General features: G+C 41.6%; 1 protein-coding gene across 2 annotated transcripts in view; it reads right to left on the bottom strand.

Annotated features, from left to right (window-relative positions):
- CLNK (cytokine dependent hematopoietic cell linker) overlaps nucleotides 1-12,228 on the bottom strand; it is a 202,924-nt gene extending 190,696 nt beyond the window's left edge. For both annotated transcript variants that reach the window (XM_006077343.4, XM_006077344.4), the window contains exon 1: nucleotides 12,026-12,228. The gene's annotated coding sequence lies outside the window, so the exon portion shown is untranslated. The remainder of the gene's footprint in view (nucleotides 1-12,025) is intronic.
- Between the last annotated feature and the right edge of the window lie 7,461 nt (nucleotides 12,229-19,689).

The raw sequence follows: 19,689 nt of genomic DNA, 5'->3' as shown, positions 1-19,689 counted from the left end.
AAATATTATGAAGGGATCCCAACTTCTCTGGCATTTCAAAAGCAAAACTGGGGTCTTACTGACCCATATCAGAGGATGAGTCAGCCAAGTGGTGCTGTCCACAAGACAGAATGGATGACCCTCCGTGAAGAGTACAGGGCTTTGCTCTACTCAGAATGTCTAAGCCCCGTCTGAGAGCGCTGAGGTCTGAGTCATTTTTGTAAAGGATGTGGTGAGAATGGGATGTGGTGAATCAGACAAAGATTCATGTCCGTCAGTTCTACAAATGTGACCTATTAAAGACCATGCCCGTCCCTTCCCGACCTATACACTTTTTAAAAAGATGGAACAAACACTGAGCATCTACTGTGTGCCCCCAGCTGCTGGCATAGTAACCCCATATGATCTGTATTCTCATTCTTATTTTCTACAAAACCAAACCGAACATTCAGAGGTGGCAGGTAGCCTGCTCTACAAGATGGTTTTACAAACCACTGGACTTCAAAGGTTTCAGTTAGGTGTTGGGACACCTTGTCTACCTGCTGTGAGCCTCAGTTTGCCTATCTATAAAATGGGGGTAACATAATAGCTGTCAGTAAGACTCTTGTCAGGAAGACATGAGAACAGAAGATAGTTAAGACATGGAGAAATGGTGATTCACATTAACTTGAACTTTTACAATTAAATGCCTTACGTCACTTTTGGGTTTTAGTCTCCAGAAATAAGAAGTGCTTACCTGCAAATCATGACCACCAGATGAGGGAGGTGTGGATTCTTTCTTGGGTTGGCCAAAAAGTTCATTTGGATTTTTCCATAACTTGTTATGGAAACCTGAACAAACTTTTTGGCCAATGCAATATAATGATGCCTCCAAAAGTCTGAGTCAGCTCTACAGGCTGGAGTCCAGATATTGGTATTTTTTAAATACCCCAGGCATGTTATCGGGCAGTGAGGCAGAGGAAGTGGATGTAAGAACCTCAGTTCACTCATTTCCATCTGCTCAGCACCCCCCACTCACTAACACTTCTCACTCTTACAGAAAGTACAATAGCCACACTTGCTTCTCCTAGCAGTCCTGCGTGCATGCTCAGTCCCTTCAGTTGTGTCTAACTCTTTGTGACCCCATGGACTGCCTGCCAGGCTCCTCTGTCCATGGGATCCTTCAGGCAAGAATACTGGAGTGGGTTGCCATGCCCTCCTCAGAATTTATTCATGTATTCAGCAAACATGTACTGAGGTCTGCTAAGTGCTGGACATGGTCCAGATACTAGGGATTAGACACCACAGAGCAAGGCTCTGCCCTCATAGCATTTGTCTGCTTTTTCCATAGTACTTCGTTTTATTTTTTATTATTGCTTTATTGAGGTATAGTTGCTTTACAATTTTGTGCCAGTTTCTGCTGTACAATGAAATGAACCAGCTATATGTACACATACACGTCCTCCCTTCCAGCCGCCCCTCTCGGTCATCACAGAGCGCTGAGCTGAGCTTCCTGGGCTGTGATAGCAGGTTCCCACTGGGTACCTGTTTGGACATTGTAGTGCGCATAGGTCAGCCCCAATCTCCCAGCTCATCCCTTCTTCCTCCCGCCATGTCCATGCTGTTTTCTATATCTCTATTCCTTCCTTGCAAATAGGTTTATCTGTACTACGTTTCTAGGTTCCACATATGTGCATTAATATAGATTATTTTTCTCTCTCTGACTTCGCTCTATATGACAGTCTCGAGGTCCATCCACGTCTCCACAAATGACCCAGTTTTGTTCCTTTTTAATGGCCGAGTAATATTCTGTTGTATATAAATGCCGTATCTTCCTTTTCATTCATCTGCTGATGGACATTTAAGTTGTTTCCATGTCCTGGCTATTGTGATGTGCATGTGTCATTTTGAATTATGGTTTTGTCAGGGTATATGCTCAGTAGTGAAATTGCTTCTGGGTTATATGGTTGTCTTATTTTTACTTTTTAGGAAACCGCCATACTGTTCTCCATAGTGCCATAAATAACTCTAAGGTAGTGAGATTAAAGATGTATATCTATAAATAATAGAGGAACATAAGGAGCTAGAGGGATACAGTGGAGGCATGCCCAGAGGGGATCCACCAGTTCCCTGTGGGTCAGGAACTTCTTCCCAAGGCCCCTGTAATTTTCCTTAGAAATAACCCTGACCCCTAGTTGGGACATGATAATGGGAGTGGGGAAGGGTCTCCATGCTGAGGAACCTTTCCCCACAGCCCCCACTGCCACCCCCAGGGCTGCAGGTCTTTCTCCAGGAATCTCCATGATCTAGAGGTGATCTGAGATAAAATAGCACCATTAGATACTTGCCTTCATTCAGGCACCCTGAGAGGCTGCAGCACCCCAGAAATGGGGACATTTCATCGTGTTTTGTGCATTTATTTTCTATAGGAACCGAGGCATTGATTTCAGTTTCTCTTCCCAGTTAGCCACAGAAATAAAGCCAAAGCATGGCTCTTGCTGAAAGGGAAGTGATGCTCCAGTGCCATCTGTCAGTCACAGCAGGGCGCTTATTACAAACGGTGCTAACATGTCAAGAGTTGGTTCTGCCATGGGGATGCTGCCTGAATCCTGCCTGTACCAAGAGACTGTACCTGGCCTCCTAGGTCCCATGGTCAGGAAGGGTCTGAGCAGGAAGAGACCCTGAGCCCTCTGGGAATCCATAGAAAGAAGATACCTTTTTCCTTTTTCATGATGCCTGTTTATTTCTCCAACAAGGGAAAATACCAACTGCATTAAGAGGTAGAAGCCAATACAGGGCTAATCATAAATGCCACGCCGAGTGCTAGAATTGCCTGAATGTACACCAGGCTCCAAAGCCTAAGAGAAAGGGCTGGAATATGCTCGTCATTAATTTATTTTGCTATGTGCATCTATGCATTCATTTGAGTAATACAGTTCCCCTGGGGTTTACAGACCCCCTAGGCTTCTGGGGTGGAGAAGGCAATGGCACCCCACTCCAGTACTCTTGCCTGGAAAATCCCATGGACGGAGGAGCCTGGTAGGCTGCAGTCCATGGGGTTGCTAGGAGTTGGACACAACTGAGCAACTTCCCTTTCACTTTTCACTTTCATGCGTTGGAGAAGGAAATGGCAACCCACTCCAGTGTTCTTGCCTGGAGAATCCCAGGGACAGGGGAGCCTGGTCAGCTGCCGTCTCTGGGGTCACACAGAGTCGGACACGACTGAAGCGACTTAGCAGCAGCAGCAGCAGGCTTCTGGGGTGCCCTGGGAGTCCAAAATGAACCTGTTTGAGAAATAGCTGTTCCATCCATCCCTGCCCTCCCTATAAGTCTCTTTCACCTCCCTCAAGGTATAAAGAGGGCCATGTCAAGAGAGGTGCATGGCTTGACTGGGATTCTGAGAGTAAAGGAGTTCCTATCCTAGTCATCCATTTAGGCCATTAATCCCACCATTTTGGAGATGATCCCAAAGATTTGCTCACTTTGTAGGTTGAAAAGTATTTTGTAAAGGTAATGGATTTGATGGTTAAAACACATCAATATTTCAGAAAAAATTGAAATTAAAGAAACAAGATTCTATAGACTGGGAGTGTGCTTAAGACCTCCAAAAGAATGTACATTAAATTTGGGCATTAAAATCAGAAAGGCTACTTCTGAGCTTGTAACCCACTTGGAGTCTCAGTGGATGTGTTAGGAAGGAAAGAATTGCTTTATAAATAGATGGAATTTGGGGGAGAATCTTAATCCCAAAATAATTAATACCCTTATGGTATCATAAGCAGTTTAAACAATTGGAAACATGTAAAGTAACAAATCACATTTCCTTGTTATCCAGGAGAACTCTTGTTGTCCACTGGGAGTTCACCCATGCTACCAAACTGAGACATTTTTATCATAAATATTTCTGCTGCATTTCAACCTGATCTGAAATTAATATTTCATGAAGGGAAAACAATGCTTTTGCAGTAAGGACTTTTTTTTTGCTCTCAAGTATTTCTCACTTATTCCTCAAAGATGAAGCTTATAAAAATACTAGCCTCTGTTTATTGCAAAGTTTAAGAAACATAGTTGTAATAAGATAAGGTACTTAAATAGATATAGGAAATGACCAGAAGCAAACTAAGAATTGCTGAAGAGGATGTTAGAATCAGTCATAAAGGTAAGCTGTATAACTGCAACCAAAACTGGGTCAAGGCTGGAGGAGCAGGTCTAAATTAAAAGTGGCTGCTTTTTCTTATTAAAACAAGAAAAGAAATGAATATAAAATAAATGCAGCCTTCATCTGATTCCCTACACAATCACACCCAGTATACATAAAGTGATGGCTGTTATTTGGAGTTGAAGGAGGGTGTGACATGTGGACGTATATTTTGTGTATATTTTGTGAAGAGGGGCAGGAAGTGTGTGTGTGTGTGTGCATGGTGCACAAATTTTGAGCAAACATATTGAAATCAAGATTTCTCAGATGCAGATATTCATTTATTTGGTCCTCACCATATGTAATTTTCCTCTATTTTCATATCACAAATGACAAAGTTACATTTTAAAGGTACACATAGTTAGAGAAAGATATATGCTGATTGGATTTCTAATTCTATGTCCTGGTCAGGACAATCAGCTAAATTTAATTTAACTTTTAATTTTATTGGATTTTCGATGAATGGAGGCATTTGAAGTCAAGTGGATTGCTATTATAGATTTTTTTTTAAAGGAATATGGGAGATTGCTTTCCAAGTTTTTCTAGTAAGTATGGACATAATTTTTAAAAAGATTTTGCAACTGTCTTGATAACAAATAACTTCTCTTCAATATCTTAAGGCCATGTTCATGTGCATCCATTTTAATATTAAGTGATTTTGAAAACACCCTTAATGAACTGGGTGCAGTCTATTGCTTTGGAATTTATTCCTCTTAGTGTTTTTGATTTTCAAAGGCCATCTCTTTTTCTCTTCTGCAGAAAGAGTTCCTTTTTTTTTTTTTTTTCCAGTAGCAAAATTAGTAAGATTTTCCCTGTTCCCCTTTCCCTTACTTTGTAGTAAATGGCCTCTCTATCCTCTCTTCTCCTCGTTCACTCATTTTGCTTTCACATTTTCTCTCTCCCCTTTGTCCTCCCTTCCTTCTTCTCCAACTTCCTCCTCCTTTCCCTCCACCCTTCCCCTTTCTGCACTTTTCTCATTAATATTATTTTACTGTTCAGATAAAATGGAACTAGAGCAAAATAAAATGTAGATTATCAGGAGCCTAGTTTGGTGTTCTCTTATTTATTCAGAGTTTACTTGTTGAGCCCGCTCCTTTTCTCATGTGGCACTCAGAGATGACGCTAGAAGCGCATTGACCGGGGGCAGGTGCTGCCAGGCCTGGGATTCCCGGAGGGCTCAGGGATAAACAATCCGCCTGCAATGCAGGAGGCACAAATTCGATCCCTGGGTTGGGAAGATACCCCTGTAGAAGGAAATGGCAACGCACTCCAGTATTCTGGCATGGAAATCCCATGGGCAGAGGAGCCTGGTGGGATACAGTCTTTGAGGTTGCAAAACAGTCCGACATGACTTAGTGACTAAACAACTGCCAGGCCCAGATTAATCCCAACTGCGATGAATTCTCCACTGATTGATTAATGCATTAGGGCAGAACCAAAGGAGAATTTTGGGAGAAAGAAAGATGTAAGAAAATAAACTGAGATTTAGGGATGGGCCTGTTTATCTGTCAATCAGAACATATAGGGCAGCCTACCTCCCACGGAAGTTTCATGTCCAATGGCGAAAGCACTGTTATTCTGCAAGCAGTTATTTGTTAGACACCTGCTGTATGCTAGTCATCTCTGAGGACCTGTTTCACCATAAGGACTTCAAAGAAGTTTGAAGGAAACCTAAAAATACACGAAGAGGCCTGAAAAGCCAGTATTCCCTAATGGCTCAGGCAGTAAAGAATCCGCCTGCGATGTGGGAGACCTGGCTTCAATCCCTGGGTTGGGAAGATCCCCTGGAGAAGGAAATGGCAACCCACTCCAGTATTCTTTTCTGGAGAATTCCCTGGACAGAGGAGCCTGGCGGCTACCGTCCATGGGGTTGAAAAGAGTTGGACAGGACTGAATGACTTTCACTTTCAAGAGTAATATAACTTAATAATAATGATAATGTTGATGATGATACTATTTACAGAATGCCAGAACCCTATGTAACATCCTGTGTAATTTAGACTCCATTGTAAGGCAACAATCTGAGTGACCCAGATTTTTCAGTATTGAACCATTCTGTCATTGCATTCAGCACAAGTCCTCTTGAGCCAAATCTGTCCAGCAGACACATTCACAGTATGGATTCAGATGAGACCATCACTTAATTTGTGACTTAAAGCGCATTTAGAACTTAACTCCTGAACTGAACTTCCTCCATGTAATTAAGGTTTTCCTTATCCCCTTTTCTATTCAGGATCACTTCCCTAGCCAGGGGCAAGGCAGGTCTCTAAGTCCAGGTATGCCAGATTGTACAATGAATTGTACAACTGAGCCTCTATATCTCTCTTCTGAAAAAATGGGGATATAAGACCTCATGATTATGGAAGTGAAAGTATTTTGTAAACTATTAACTGTTAGGCAAATCTAGTTCAACAAGCAACTATTGAGCAATTTCTATGTACCATGAAGAATACTGAGGATATAAAATTGACAAGGAAAGTATTCTAAAGAAGTTGGCATCATTTTTCATTAAATCTTTGTGTTTTCAGAAGATAAGTACATTTGGGGAGTTGGAAGATACTCCTAAGGCTTTGATAAATGGCTGATTAAAATAAATGGAAAAATGACAAGATTACCTTTCTGTAGAAATCACCTTATAATAAGACTTCTGTAGGTCAACATTCTTAGAAAGAGACCCAAACTCCCAAAGATTCTAATGATGGTTTGTCTGAATATAAAATAACTCACGATAACAGTGCTAAAAATGATAATGTAGCCACTCTCATTTATATTGCACTTCATACTTCTTAGACACTATAATACGTAAATTTTACATACTACATCTCATTTCTCACCACACATTCAGAAGTTAGGTATTGCCAATTCCAATTTGTAAATAATAGCCTAAGTTTCTGAGAAGTTAAATAGCTTGTCTAAAATCATCCTGCTAGGAAGGGAAAGTTTGAACTCAAACCCAGGCTATCTATTTCTCACCAGATGGATGGGGTGGTAGGGAGAACTTGGTAACAGAAATAGGAGTCTGGGATGAGCAGAGTGTGGAGGTGTTCTCTGGGAGGGACCAGAGAGAGATGGAGCTGGCCAGCAGATCCCTAGACTTGCCCAGCTCTATGAATATTCATAAGTAGCCATGGGGTGGGGGGGAGGGCACAGACTGGCTCCCAGGTGCCTATCAAGTCATTAGATCATCAGTAGCTGGGCAAATCCAGCTACTGTACTGACACAGCTTGGACTCGGTGCTCATCAAGCTAGCTCCTGACAGTTATTTGATATCTCGTGTAGATTCACCTGTTGGGAGGGAACTTACAACTTGAATACACCCTTCATACTTGAACAAAGTCACAGAAGATGGATGTATGGGCCAGAGTACCAGAGTGAGACAATGCCCTCAAGTCCTGTTAACTCAGGGTGCCTTGTATAAATTTAGTCTTTCTGAATCTGCTGATTTGATGATGAAATGTGGGTCCTTGGGTGCCCTGTATAGGCTCAATTCTTTCAGATGTTGGGCTTGACTACTGGCCACCCTTCATCTTTATCTCATGCTAGAATCAACAGAGAAGACATCACAATAAGGGCTGTGCCCTCAAACACATGGCTACTGAATTGCCGTGTTATGTCCAGACCTTCTGGCTTATCTTATTTCATAGCACACATAGCTATTCACAGAGACATCTAAACTGGTGGGGTTCTAATTCTCAGGCTTAGATGTTTGGGAAGCAATGTTTCAGTGAGCATCACCAATGAAGTGCAAAAATCCAAACTCACACACATATTTTACTATTGCTAATGGTATATCTGGGAGTCCTAAAATGCTATTGGTTAGTTGGAAGGACAGTGATGCTATGATCATGACCCTGAACACATTCAGCAGGGCCCTGATGGCATGCAGTGCAAAGAGCAGGAGCTTGGGATTTCAACAGACTTGGCTCCTCTTTCTGCTTTGAAATGGACAGTGTATGGAGTCTCTCTGAACCTTGGTATCCTCTTTTACAGACTGAGAACTAATTTATCTACTAAAACAGTGGAAAACAGTGAGTATTCATTGCCCAGCACACAGCAGGCATTCAAATGGCAATTTTTTCTGGTCACTGGTATTTGGAGAACAGGATTAAAATTAAACCAATTAACCTTAATTTTGAATAAACATGATGATGATTCCCAATGTATTCTGTCTGTGAAAGTAACAAAAATAGCAAAATTTCTATGATTACAGTTTCCCATAATTCTGGTTTTCATGATCATTTTTCCTTATCAAGCCACTCCTATCTAACCTATATAATCTGATATTTCTCAGTCTTATTGGTAAGTTACTTCCCCAAATTGCTGAAAGTTTTGTTCAATCTGTTAAAAATCTTAAATCTGACTTAGATTTAACCACTTATCTCTATTCAATAATTTAACTCCTTTGGACCTTTTTTTCATGCTAGGAAGGGTAGGCACATCTTGGAGCAACTGTTCAGAACTCAAGTCTTGGTGGACCTTGGCGATTGCCTACGAGGGTGAAACTAACTGCTTTGTGTGATGGCATTCGTAAAATGGTATTTCCAGTACTAGCTCACCTATCTGTTGTGATGTGGCAGGAACACTATAGAGTTGCCATTTGTCTGTTTCCTGAATGTCTCCTCTGTGTCAGACACAATATATACATTCACTTTCATCCTCATAGTAACCTCTAGTGTGTACTAACCCACACCATTTCAGACTACATAATACAAACAACAGCTAACCAAAACTCAGAGAGATAAGTCACTTACCCCCAAACACATATTTAAATCACACACCACATTCATATTCGTTTTGACTAATCTCAAAGCCTCTTTTCCATATCACCATACTGTCCATCCTCATCAACTTTTTGAGCCTCAGTTTCAACATCTAACATTGCCCTGCCTACTTCATTAAGCAGTTAAGATCATTAAATTAAAAAAAAAGTGCCCAAGGACTCTGTTGATTCTATGAGGCTATGCAACTGTGGTATATTACTATTCTCTAATGAGTTTATAAAAATAAAATATTCATAAAGTTTTCTATATTAATAAATTCCATGCTGATTGTGAGCATGTTTTAAGCATAAGGCCAGAGCTGATGTGGGGTGAGGAAAAGAAAGTAATGGAGAAAAAAACAACATTTATTGAGCACATACTTAATTGTTATTACTTAGTTGCTCAGTCATGTCTGACTCTTTGCAACCCCATGAACTACAACATGCCAGACTTCCCTTTCACTATCTCCCAGAGTTTGCTCAAACTCGTGCATTGAGTCAATGATCCCATCCAATCATCTTATCCTCTGTCATCTCCTTCTCCTCCTGCCCTCAATTTTCCAGCATCTGAGTCTTTTCCAATGAGAGAGAGAGAAAAACAAACAAACAAACAAACATTTATTGAGCACATACTAAGTATAGCTGGCCAAAATGTTTGGGTTTTTCAGTTACATCTTACGGAAACACTCAAATGAACTTCTTGGCCAACCCGATATTAATATATGCTGTATGTTATTTAATATAAATATCATATTATTGAGGCTAAAAAGAGTTGTCAGTACTAGTGATGTGCTCTTGCTCCATTATAAAGATGTAGGACTGGAGGGAATAAAGTAGCATATCTGGTCAAGCTGTGGAATTTGGATCCTGATCAACTTACTCAGATGTAAAATCCTATAGTCTTTTCAAGAGAGCACCTGACTTATGGCAGAGTGAGCTAGAAACAGGTTCCTGGGCATTAAGCCAGGGTTGGCCAGGTGGTACAGAAAACCATAATCTGTGGTTTTAGAATGGAGCTGTTCATGAAATCATCTGAAAGAGCTGCTTGGAGAAAATAAAAGCAATGCCACCATTAAGAGGGCTGGGGTAAGGATCTCAGGTGGTTAAGAATCTACCTGTCAATGCCAAGGCCATGAGTTTGGTCCTTGGTCTGGGAAGATTCCACATGCCATGGAGCATCTAAGCCTGTACACCACAACTACTGAGCCTGCATTCCTACTGAGGTTGTGCTCCACAGCAGGAGAAGCCCCTGTAATGAGAAGCCTGCAATGAAGAGTAGCCACTTGCTGCAACTAGAGAAAGCCTGTGCACAGCAACAAAGGCCCAGTAGAGACAAAAATAATAATAATTAATTAAAAATAGGGCTGGTGTAAAAAACCACTCTAGGAATGGATTCAAAGTGAGCTTATGAAGCTGCAAAGAAACAGTGGCCACCTTTTATATCAGCCAGTGAAAGTGAAGTCACTCAGTTGTGTCCGACTCTTTGCGACCCCATGGACTGTAGCCCACCAGGCTCCTCCGTCAATGGGATTCTCCAGGCAAGGACACTGGAGTGGGTTGCCATTTCCTTCTCCAATATCAGGCAGAATCAGGTGCAAATCAGGGTAGTTTTCTATTCTGTTACTGATATTAGTGACAGGACAACTTTGAATATTAACTTGGCCACTCGAGTTCTTCATCTGTTAACCAGGCAAAACAATATCTAACTCTCAAGTTTGGGTGTAAGGATTAAGTGAGTTAATGCATATAGACTGGTTCATTTAATTGCTAAGTCATGTCCAACTCATTATGACCCTGTGGACTGTAGCCCACCAGGCTTCTCTGTCCAAGGGATTTTCAAGGTAAGAATACTGGAGTGGATTGCTATAGACTGGTTGGTAAGTACTAAATAAACCCCAGTTAGCCTTCTTGCTTCTCTAGGGCATATTTTATCTTAAGTTTCTCAGATAATTTCTGAAACTATGTTCTTTGCTGACCTCGTTTGCCTAACCTACAACTGACTTCTCGATTTTTGAGATAACTGTTCCTAACTTAAAACTGACTTTCTGATTTTTGACATAACTGTTCCCTGTGGTCTGGGTGGTCCTTGGAGATCCAAAGGAACAGCATTGAGAGGTCATGCTGCAATAGAGGGGCTTCCCAGGTGGCATTAGAGGTAAAGAATTCACCTGCCAATGCAGAAGAGATGTAAGAGAGGACAGTTTGATCCCTGGGTGGGAAAGATCCCCTGGAGGAGGGCATGGAAACCCAGTCCAATATTCTTACCTGGAGAATCCCATGGACAGAAGAGCCTGGTGGGCTATGGTCCATAGGGTTGCAAAGAGTCGAACATGACTGAAACAATTTAGCATGCACATACACCACAATAAAGAGAGATAATTAGATAAGTAAATGGGTACATCCTAGTAAAATCAGTACTGATGAAGTCCAACTACATCAGTATCCTTTAAAGTATAGACACTTTGATGACACATTCTCTTTTCTGTCTTATTCTAACTCTATCATTTGTTTATCTCTAAGAAGAAGAGACATCTAGAAGAGATGCCTCCTGGCACCCATAGAGGGTGGGCATTTCGAGGCAACTTCACTCTCCCTCTTGAGCTCCTTGCCCCTGGAGAGGGAAGACAATGAGCATGATTGCAAAGTCCATACTCCTTGAGCCCAACACAGGAAAAAAAAAAAAAAAACCACTTCAATTTAGAACATTTAAGAAATATCCACCCACAAAGGCTCCAGGAGTTAACTTCTACTTTCAATGGCCTACTTTGAATGGAGGTTGCCTTTCCAGGTGGCTGTTGTCATGAACATCAGTCAAGAAAGCTGGTGACCAGCCTGACTTTAAATCTGAATTGCCAACGGTCAGAATAAGATTGAAAACATTTCATCTTTAAATTTTTGTGGGTCAGTATCTCGATTCTTTCTTCCAGCAGAAGAAAGGGATCTTTAAAAACCGATCAAGGGAGCTGGTTTCTTTTCTCCCTTTCTATGCTTTATAGATGGCCCAGCATTCATGTTAGAAAACACCTTTTATTCTCGCTGTCAGCTTTCTCTTAATGATCCTCTATGACAGTGAGATGACCACTCAGATGAGGCTGGCCTACGAGGTTTACCTGAGCAGTGTCGGGAGTGCAAACAGCCTTGTGCTGAGATGTCCCTTGCGTGAGAGGTCTGTGAGGGCATTACGGAGAACTCCAGGAGCCAGTAATCCAGGAGGCAGGGGGTTGAAAAATTCTCAATGTTCAGCAGTGTCCTTTAGCAAAACCCTCCTCCTAGGTCCTTTTAGGTTTGGTTTCCTGTGAAATGCAGCCGCAGAGTTTGGGTGGTGTGACCTGTGTAGGGCTGGGACTTCCTCTTCTTGAGTTCAGTGCAATAAATTAAGCTATAGGAGGCTGAGGTCTCCCAACCCGAAGGGTGTCCTTAAACACACATGAGGTCCTCATGTGGCACTTTGAAATTACCAGAACATCTGGAAACATTGCTGAGTAACATGGAAGCATATGGGTTTATATGCACATGGAACACTGTTTGGGCGTCCCTAGTAGCTCAGCTGGTAAAGAATCTGCCTGCAATGCAGGAGACCCCAGTTCAATTCCTGGGTCAGGAAGATGCCCTGGAGAAGGGATAGGCTACTCATTCCAGTATTCTTGGGCTTCCCTGGTGGCTCAGATGGAAAAGAATCTGCCTGTAATGCGAGAGATGTGGGTTCGATCCCTGGGTTGGCAAGATTCCCTGGAGGAGGGCATGGCCACCTACTCCAGTATTCTTGCCTGAAGAATCCCCAGGGAGAGAGAAGCCTGACTGGCTTCAGTCCATGAGGTCACAAAGAGTCGGATACGACTGACTGACTAAGCATGCAGCTCAGGAACACTGATTTATCTTGTGACATGATGTTGCTGATGGCTTCCTGAGACATTCCCTCTTCCTCCTGCAAGGCATATGGACCGAATCCTTTAGGTATGATGTAGAGAATGCGGAGTCTGGTCTTTTTCTTGTTGTACTAAATATTTAGTTATGTGATCTTGGACAAGTCACAGTTTATTTCTCAATGTTTCCCTGTCTATGATTGAGGAATAGTAATATTTATCTTTTAGAGATATTCCAAGAAATGAATGAAATGATGCTCATTTGTTCAATAAATGCATGGGGAAAAGTTTGGGGAACATATTAGTTGCTCAGTATATTTTAATTTTGTTCTACCTTAATCCTAGTTCACTTGGACTGACAGCAAGTCCTTGTAAAGTGCCTGCTGTTCTCTTGGTGCTCACCACTCGATACTCTAGTTTTATATAAATTGATGTTTTATACAAAATGATGTTGAATTCCATCATTATTTAAAATATACTCAAAGGTATAGAAGTTTATATTTTCAGAGATATATAACTCTGATTTTGACTTACCATACACTCCAAAGGTGATGCTAAGGTAAGCACTTATCATGCATGGTGCTCAGTCATGTCCAACTCTGTGAGGCCGCATGGACTGTAGCCCACCAGGCTCCTCTGCCCAGGGAATTCTCCAGGCAAGAATACTGGTGCGAGGTGCCATTTCTTACTCCAGGGGACCTTCCTGACCCAGGGATCGAACACACATCTCTTGCATCTTCAGCATTGGCAGGCAGATTCTTTCCCACTAGCATCACCTGCGAGGCCCCGAGCACTGGTTAAGTGTTACTCATATGCCAGGTACTGTCCTGAGCAATTTGGAGACATTATTCTACTAAATCTTCCTGATAATCAGATGAGGAAAATATGTTTAAATCCCTTTGTAATTGTGAAAACTGAAGCCTAGAGAGACTCCATAATATATCCACCTAATCAGTTAGCTTTTGCTGCATTAGGGGCTCAAAGCAATAACCATTCATTTAGTTTGCTGTTGTGTGGGTCACTTTGTTGGTAGTTTGGGCTGGACCTGTGATCATTTCCTGGGGCTGTGATAACAGAGTTCCACAAAGTGGGTACTAAAACAACGGAAATGCGTTGTATCCCAGTTTTGGAGGCTAGAAGTCTGAATCAAGGTGTTGGCAGGGTTGGTTTCTTCCAAGGGACGTGAGGTAAGGATAAATGGTGGTCGTCATGTTTATACAGCACTCTTCCTGTGTCCACGTCCACATATTTCATTTTTTTAAGCATACCGGTCATGTCTAATTAGGTCTCATCCTAATGACCTCATTTTAAGAGCCTACTCATTGGAAAAGACCCTGATGCTGGGAAAGATTGAAGGCAGGAGGAGAAGGGGACATTAGAGGATGAGATGATTGTATGGCATTATTGACTCAATGGACATGAGTTTAAGCAAACTCTGGGAGAGGATGAAGAACAGGGAAGCCTGGAGTGCTGCAGTCCATGGGGTCACAAAGAACTGGACATGACTTAGCAACTGAACAACAGCACTTCTTTAAAGACCTTTTTCCAGGTGAGGTTATATTCTGAGACACTGGAGGTTAGGACTTTAATATACAAATATGGGGAGGCGGACACAACCAGGACAATCTGACCATGAGGTGTCTGCTGGTGGGTTGGCAGGCAGCTGGGTGATGTAGAAATGTCCCATTCGTGTTTCTGTCAGTTGTCAGGAGGTCATCCAGATGCCTGAGTTCTTCTTTTCAAGGCTTCTCATCATCCAGGAGGCTAGCTAGGACTCATCCACCCTCGATGAGCCCTGGGCTCCAAGTGCAGCAAGAACGGGAAAGTCTCAGTAATTAAGCCTTTTCTGAGATGCTGCTTGCATCCTGTTTACTATGGCTTCATTAGCCAAAGCTAAACACATGGCCAAATCCAAAGGAGTGTGGGAGAAGATCACACAAGGGGTAGAAACAGAAAGGGGATCATTGTGGCATTCATTGACAAATAATAGAGTGCCTATATTTGCATCTAGTTAGTGGCTGGACTGCAATGGGAACCCACGTCTATGAAACTCCCTGCTTCATATAAAAAACAGGAAACAGTTTGGTACAGTGAAAATATGGCTAATACTGGAGGTGATATTTATAGCTTTTCAGCAATTTCATTTATTCATTCATTACCTCATCCATCCATTCATTATCTATTGAATATTTACTATGTGCCAAACAGTCCATTAGGTGCTGAAAATACAGTTTGGTGAAAGACAAACTTATCTTGTCCTCTTGGAATGTTCAGATCAGAGGAAAGGAAAATAAATGAGTGGACTTCACAAATATCTATAAAACTACAACTTGTGATAAATGCAATGAAGTGACCTAATCAGACATCCATTCAGGTAGCAACACTTCTTGACCTCCCCTACCTGCTATTTGCCAGGCACTGGCTAGGTGTGGGGTACGGAGGTGAAAAAGAAAAATCTTGTTCCTACCCTTATGGAGCTTAAAATCCAATGGATTAGAGCCACACTGAACACAAAATAAAGATCAGGGTGATGCCCCTCTGAGACAGAAACAAAGAAAGCCCTTTGGTGCACTAGAAAATATGCTCTAGTCTGGATTCAGGAATGACTTTCCTTGGGAGGAGGAGTGATGCTAAAGTCAGGGCCTCTAAGATGAGTTGGATTTGCTAGAACAAAAGGAAAAAGGAGGAGGGGAGAGGAAGGGAAGGAAGCAGGAAGTAAGAAAGAATGGAAGTTGGAAGGGAAGAGGAGGGGAGGGAGGAAGAGTAAATCTAATGTCAGGAAGAAGAGTCAAGGTCAAAAGAATTGTATCACTAAATGCCTGGGTGGAAGAGACAGAGGAGCTCAGTGGGGGAACCTAGAAAAGCAAAAGGGGCTTGGAATGCTAAGAACGAAGTGTGATACAGACATAGCTGGGTGGACAAGGAAAATTCTCTCTGAGCCTGAGCCCAGCTACCCACAAGTTCCAACCCATCTCTCCCTCTTTCCTGTTATCTATATCTTACATTCCACGGTCAAAAGAATCATTCATATTAATTTTCTTCTTTTTAAATTAACTAATTAATTTTAAATGTAAGCTTTTTGTTTTATATTGGGGTATAACCACTTAACAATGTTTTGATAGCTTCAGGTGCACAGTGAGGGGACTCAGCCATGCATACACATGTATCCATTATCCCCCAAACTCCACTCCCATCCAGGCTGCAACATAACATTGAACAGAGTTCCCTGTGCTATACAGCAGGTCCTTGTTGGTTATCCATTTTAAATCTAGCAGTGTGTACATGCAACTCCCTAACTATACCTTCCCCCTGCCCTTCCCACCTGGTAACCATAAGCTGTGGTACATATACACCATGGAATATTACTCAACCATTAAAAACGATGAAATGATGTCATTTGAAGCAACATGGATGGATCTAGAGATTGCCATACTGAGTAAAGCGAACCAGACAGAGAAAGAGAAATATCGTATGACATCCCTTACATGTGGAATCTAAAAAAGAAATGATACAAACGAATTTATTTGCAAAACAGAACCATACTTAGAGAATGACTCTTCTTCTGTTTGGATAACAGTTGCTTTTGTATTAATTCCTTCATGAATCCTTATCTCTTGTCCACCACACTGTTCCCCTCAACCAGAGTTTATTGGGTCCATGGTCCCTCAGGGTATTAGGAAAATCCAGAGGAGTTTGGGTTTTGACAGCCAGATCACAATTACCCAGATGCACCCCTGAAAGACTAGCTGGCTTGGAGCAAAGACTTGACAATTCTGAGTCTCACATGTAAAATGAGGGTGGTCATACTTACCTGGAGGGATGATGCTAGGTCAAATTACTGATCTCCTGTGTGCAGTACTGCACCTGGCATCTAATTAACCTTGAGTGTTTGGGTTTCACCTGGGGTCTCTCACAGTGCCACTAAAGCAGAATACAGGGCCACCAGCGATGCTAGCTGATGGATAAGTGGCCCCCACTGTGTGCAAGTAGAGGATCCAGGATGGGTGCAGAGTTGCCTGTGAGTCTGAGTAGGACAATCCTATGTCAACACTTGATAAGGTGAGTTTGTGTATGCTCAGTCGCTTCAGTCATGTCTGACTCTTCACAACCCCATGGACCGTAACCCATCATCCTCCTCCATCCACAGGATTCTCCAGACAAGGATGCTAGAGTGGGTTGCCTTGCCTTCCTCCAGGGGATCTTCCTGACCCAGGGATCAAACCCGTGTCTCCTGTGTCTAATGCATTGAAGGCAGATTCTTCACCCACTGAGCCAGCAGGGAAGCCCACTGTGAGTTTATCCAGTCTTTACTTTCTAGGTAGTCCACTCAAGCTATGATGCCTTTGGGTAGATCACAAGAAAGACTTACAGAAAAAACAAAACAAAATCCTACAAAAAAAGCAGGAATTTTAAAGTCCAAGCACATTCAAGTCAGACTATGGATTCTGAGATGGAGCGAAAGAAGGTCTTTACTGGCTCTTGCAATCCCCCTGGGAGGCAGAGCTCCAAGACTGTCAGGCTTTGGAGTTACACTAGCTTAGCTCAAATCCCTCCTGGCTCCATTAATTGAATGGATTTCAGAAAGTTATCTAATTTAACCAATTTTCTTGTTTCTTGCCTGTGAAAGGGAGTGGGACACTCCTAACCTCGTAGCATTTTTTTCAGTGCATGAAATGATAAAATTATGTCACAAATACATGTAGATCAGAAAATATGTCAACAACATGGAACCCGTTCAGACAGATTTTAAGATATTTTTTCAACTTCTATGAATTTAATGCTTATGAGGAGATACTGAAGTTTTCATCTATACTTTAAAAATAATTTTATTTTTAAACTTTTTATTTTGGAATAAATATAGACTCATAAGAAAATGCCAAACTAGTATAGAGAGAGTTCAAAAAGTACTCAGTTTTTCTAGAGAAACTGATTTCTTTTGTTTTTCCTGCTCAATCTCATTTATAATTAGGAAAATGGAAATTTAATCAGAATGAGATACCATTTTAGAGCCCCCAAACTGATGATATTTTGATTTATCTTTACTTACTTTTTGAAAGCAATTTTTAATTATTTTTATTCTATAACATATGGTTAAATTTAATTTTATTAAAGATTTTTTGGAGTATAATTGCTTTACAATGTTGTGTTGCTTTCTGCTGTATAATAAAGTGAATTAGCTATATGTATACATGTATCTTCTCCCTCTTAGAACACCATCCCTATAACCCACCCCCATCAAGTCACTACAGAGCACTGAGCTGAGCTCCCTGTACTTTACAGCAGGTTCCCACTAGCTTATTTTATACATGGTAGTGTATTAATGGGAGAGGGCAATGGCACCCCACTCCAGTACTCTTGCCTGGAAAATCCATGGAAGGAGGAGCCTGGTAGGCTGCAGTCCATGGGGTCGCTAAGAGTCAGACACAACTGAGTGACTTCCCTTTCACTTTTCACTTTCATGTATTGGAGAAGGAAATGGAAACCCACTCCAGTGTTCTTGCCTGCAGAATCCCAGGGACGGCGGAGCCTGGTGGGCTGCCGTCTATGGGGTTGCACAGAGTCGGACACGACTGAAGTGACTTAGCAGCAGCAGCAGCAGTGTATTATTGTCAATCCCAATCTCCCAGTTCATCCTACTCTCATCCACTTGTTGATTCTCTACATCTGTGTCTCTATTCTTGCCCTGGAAATAGGTTCATCAGTACTGTTTTTTTCTAGATTCCACATGTATGTGTTAATATACACTATTTGTTTTTCTCTTTCTAAATTACTTCACTCTGTAGGACAGGCTCTAAGGCCACGTTCAGTGCAGCACTATTTACAATAGCCAGGATATGGAAACAACATAAATGGCCAGTGACAGAAGAATAGATAAAGAACATGTGGTGCATATATACAATGGTATAAGCCATAAAAAGGAACATGCTAAATTTTAATGCTAATTTGGTCTCCAGAGCAAATTGGATATATAGTTTTCTTTTAGAAATTGATTTCTTAAAAATAACTGATAGCTTATGGTGAACAATATTGGATTTGTGATCTCTAAAGAAGGTTTCACTTTGAGATCAGGGCCCAGGCTTGAATACTCAGAGTTCTTGTGTGGCAGTAGTTTTATTACAGTGAAAAAGGACCCAGAAAGCTTCTGACATAGATATTAGAGAGTGCCCCACTTATCAAGTCTTACCCAGGCTTTTTATACTTTCACCAGACCCACTCCCACAACACACACCTTAAATTAACAAGATTAGAACCAACAATAGAAAGTTTTACCAGACCCACTGCCACAACATAACAAGATTAGTCAGAAGATTCTTGTTCAGTTCAGTTCACAGTGGCTCAGTCCAGTCACATTCTTTGCAACCTCTTGGACTGCAGCACACCAGGCCTCCCTGTCCATCACTAACTTTCAGAGTTCACTCAAACTCATGTCCACTGAGTTGATGATGCCATCCAAACATCTCATCCTCTGTCATCCCCTTCTCCTCCTGCCTTCAATCTTTCCTAGCATCAGGGTCTTTTCAAATGAGTCAGCTCTTCACATCAGGTGGCCAAAGTATTGGACTTTCAACTTCAACATCAGTCCTTCCAATGAATATTCAGGACTGATTTCCTTTAGGATGGACTGGTTGGATCTTCTGTCTGTCCAAGGGACTCTCAAGAGTCTTCTCCAACACCACAGAACCAATACAATATTGTAAAGTAATTAGCCTCCAATTAACATAAATAAATTTAAATTAAAAAAAAAAAGCATCAATTCTTTGGTGCTCAGCTTTCTTTGTAGTCCAACTCTCACATCCATACAAGATTACTGGAAAAACCATAGCCTTGACTAGATGGACCTTTGTTGGCAAAGTAATGTCTCTGCTTTTTAATATGCTGTCTATGTTGGTCATAACTTTTCTTCCAAGGAG

Source organism: Bubalus bubalis, chromosome 7 (genome assembly GCF_019923935.1).
Source record: "Bubalus bubalis isolate 160015118507 breed Murrah chromosome 7, NDDB_SH_1, whole genome shotgun sequence".
In the NCBI taxonomy this organism is placed as follows: domain Eukaryota; kingdom Metazoa; phylum Chordata; class Mammalia; order Artiodactyla; family Bovidae; genus Bubalus; species Bubalus bubalis.
This window is presented reverse-complemented; position numbering and strand designations above follow the sequence as displayed.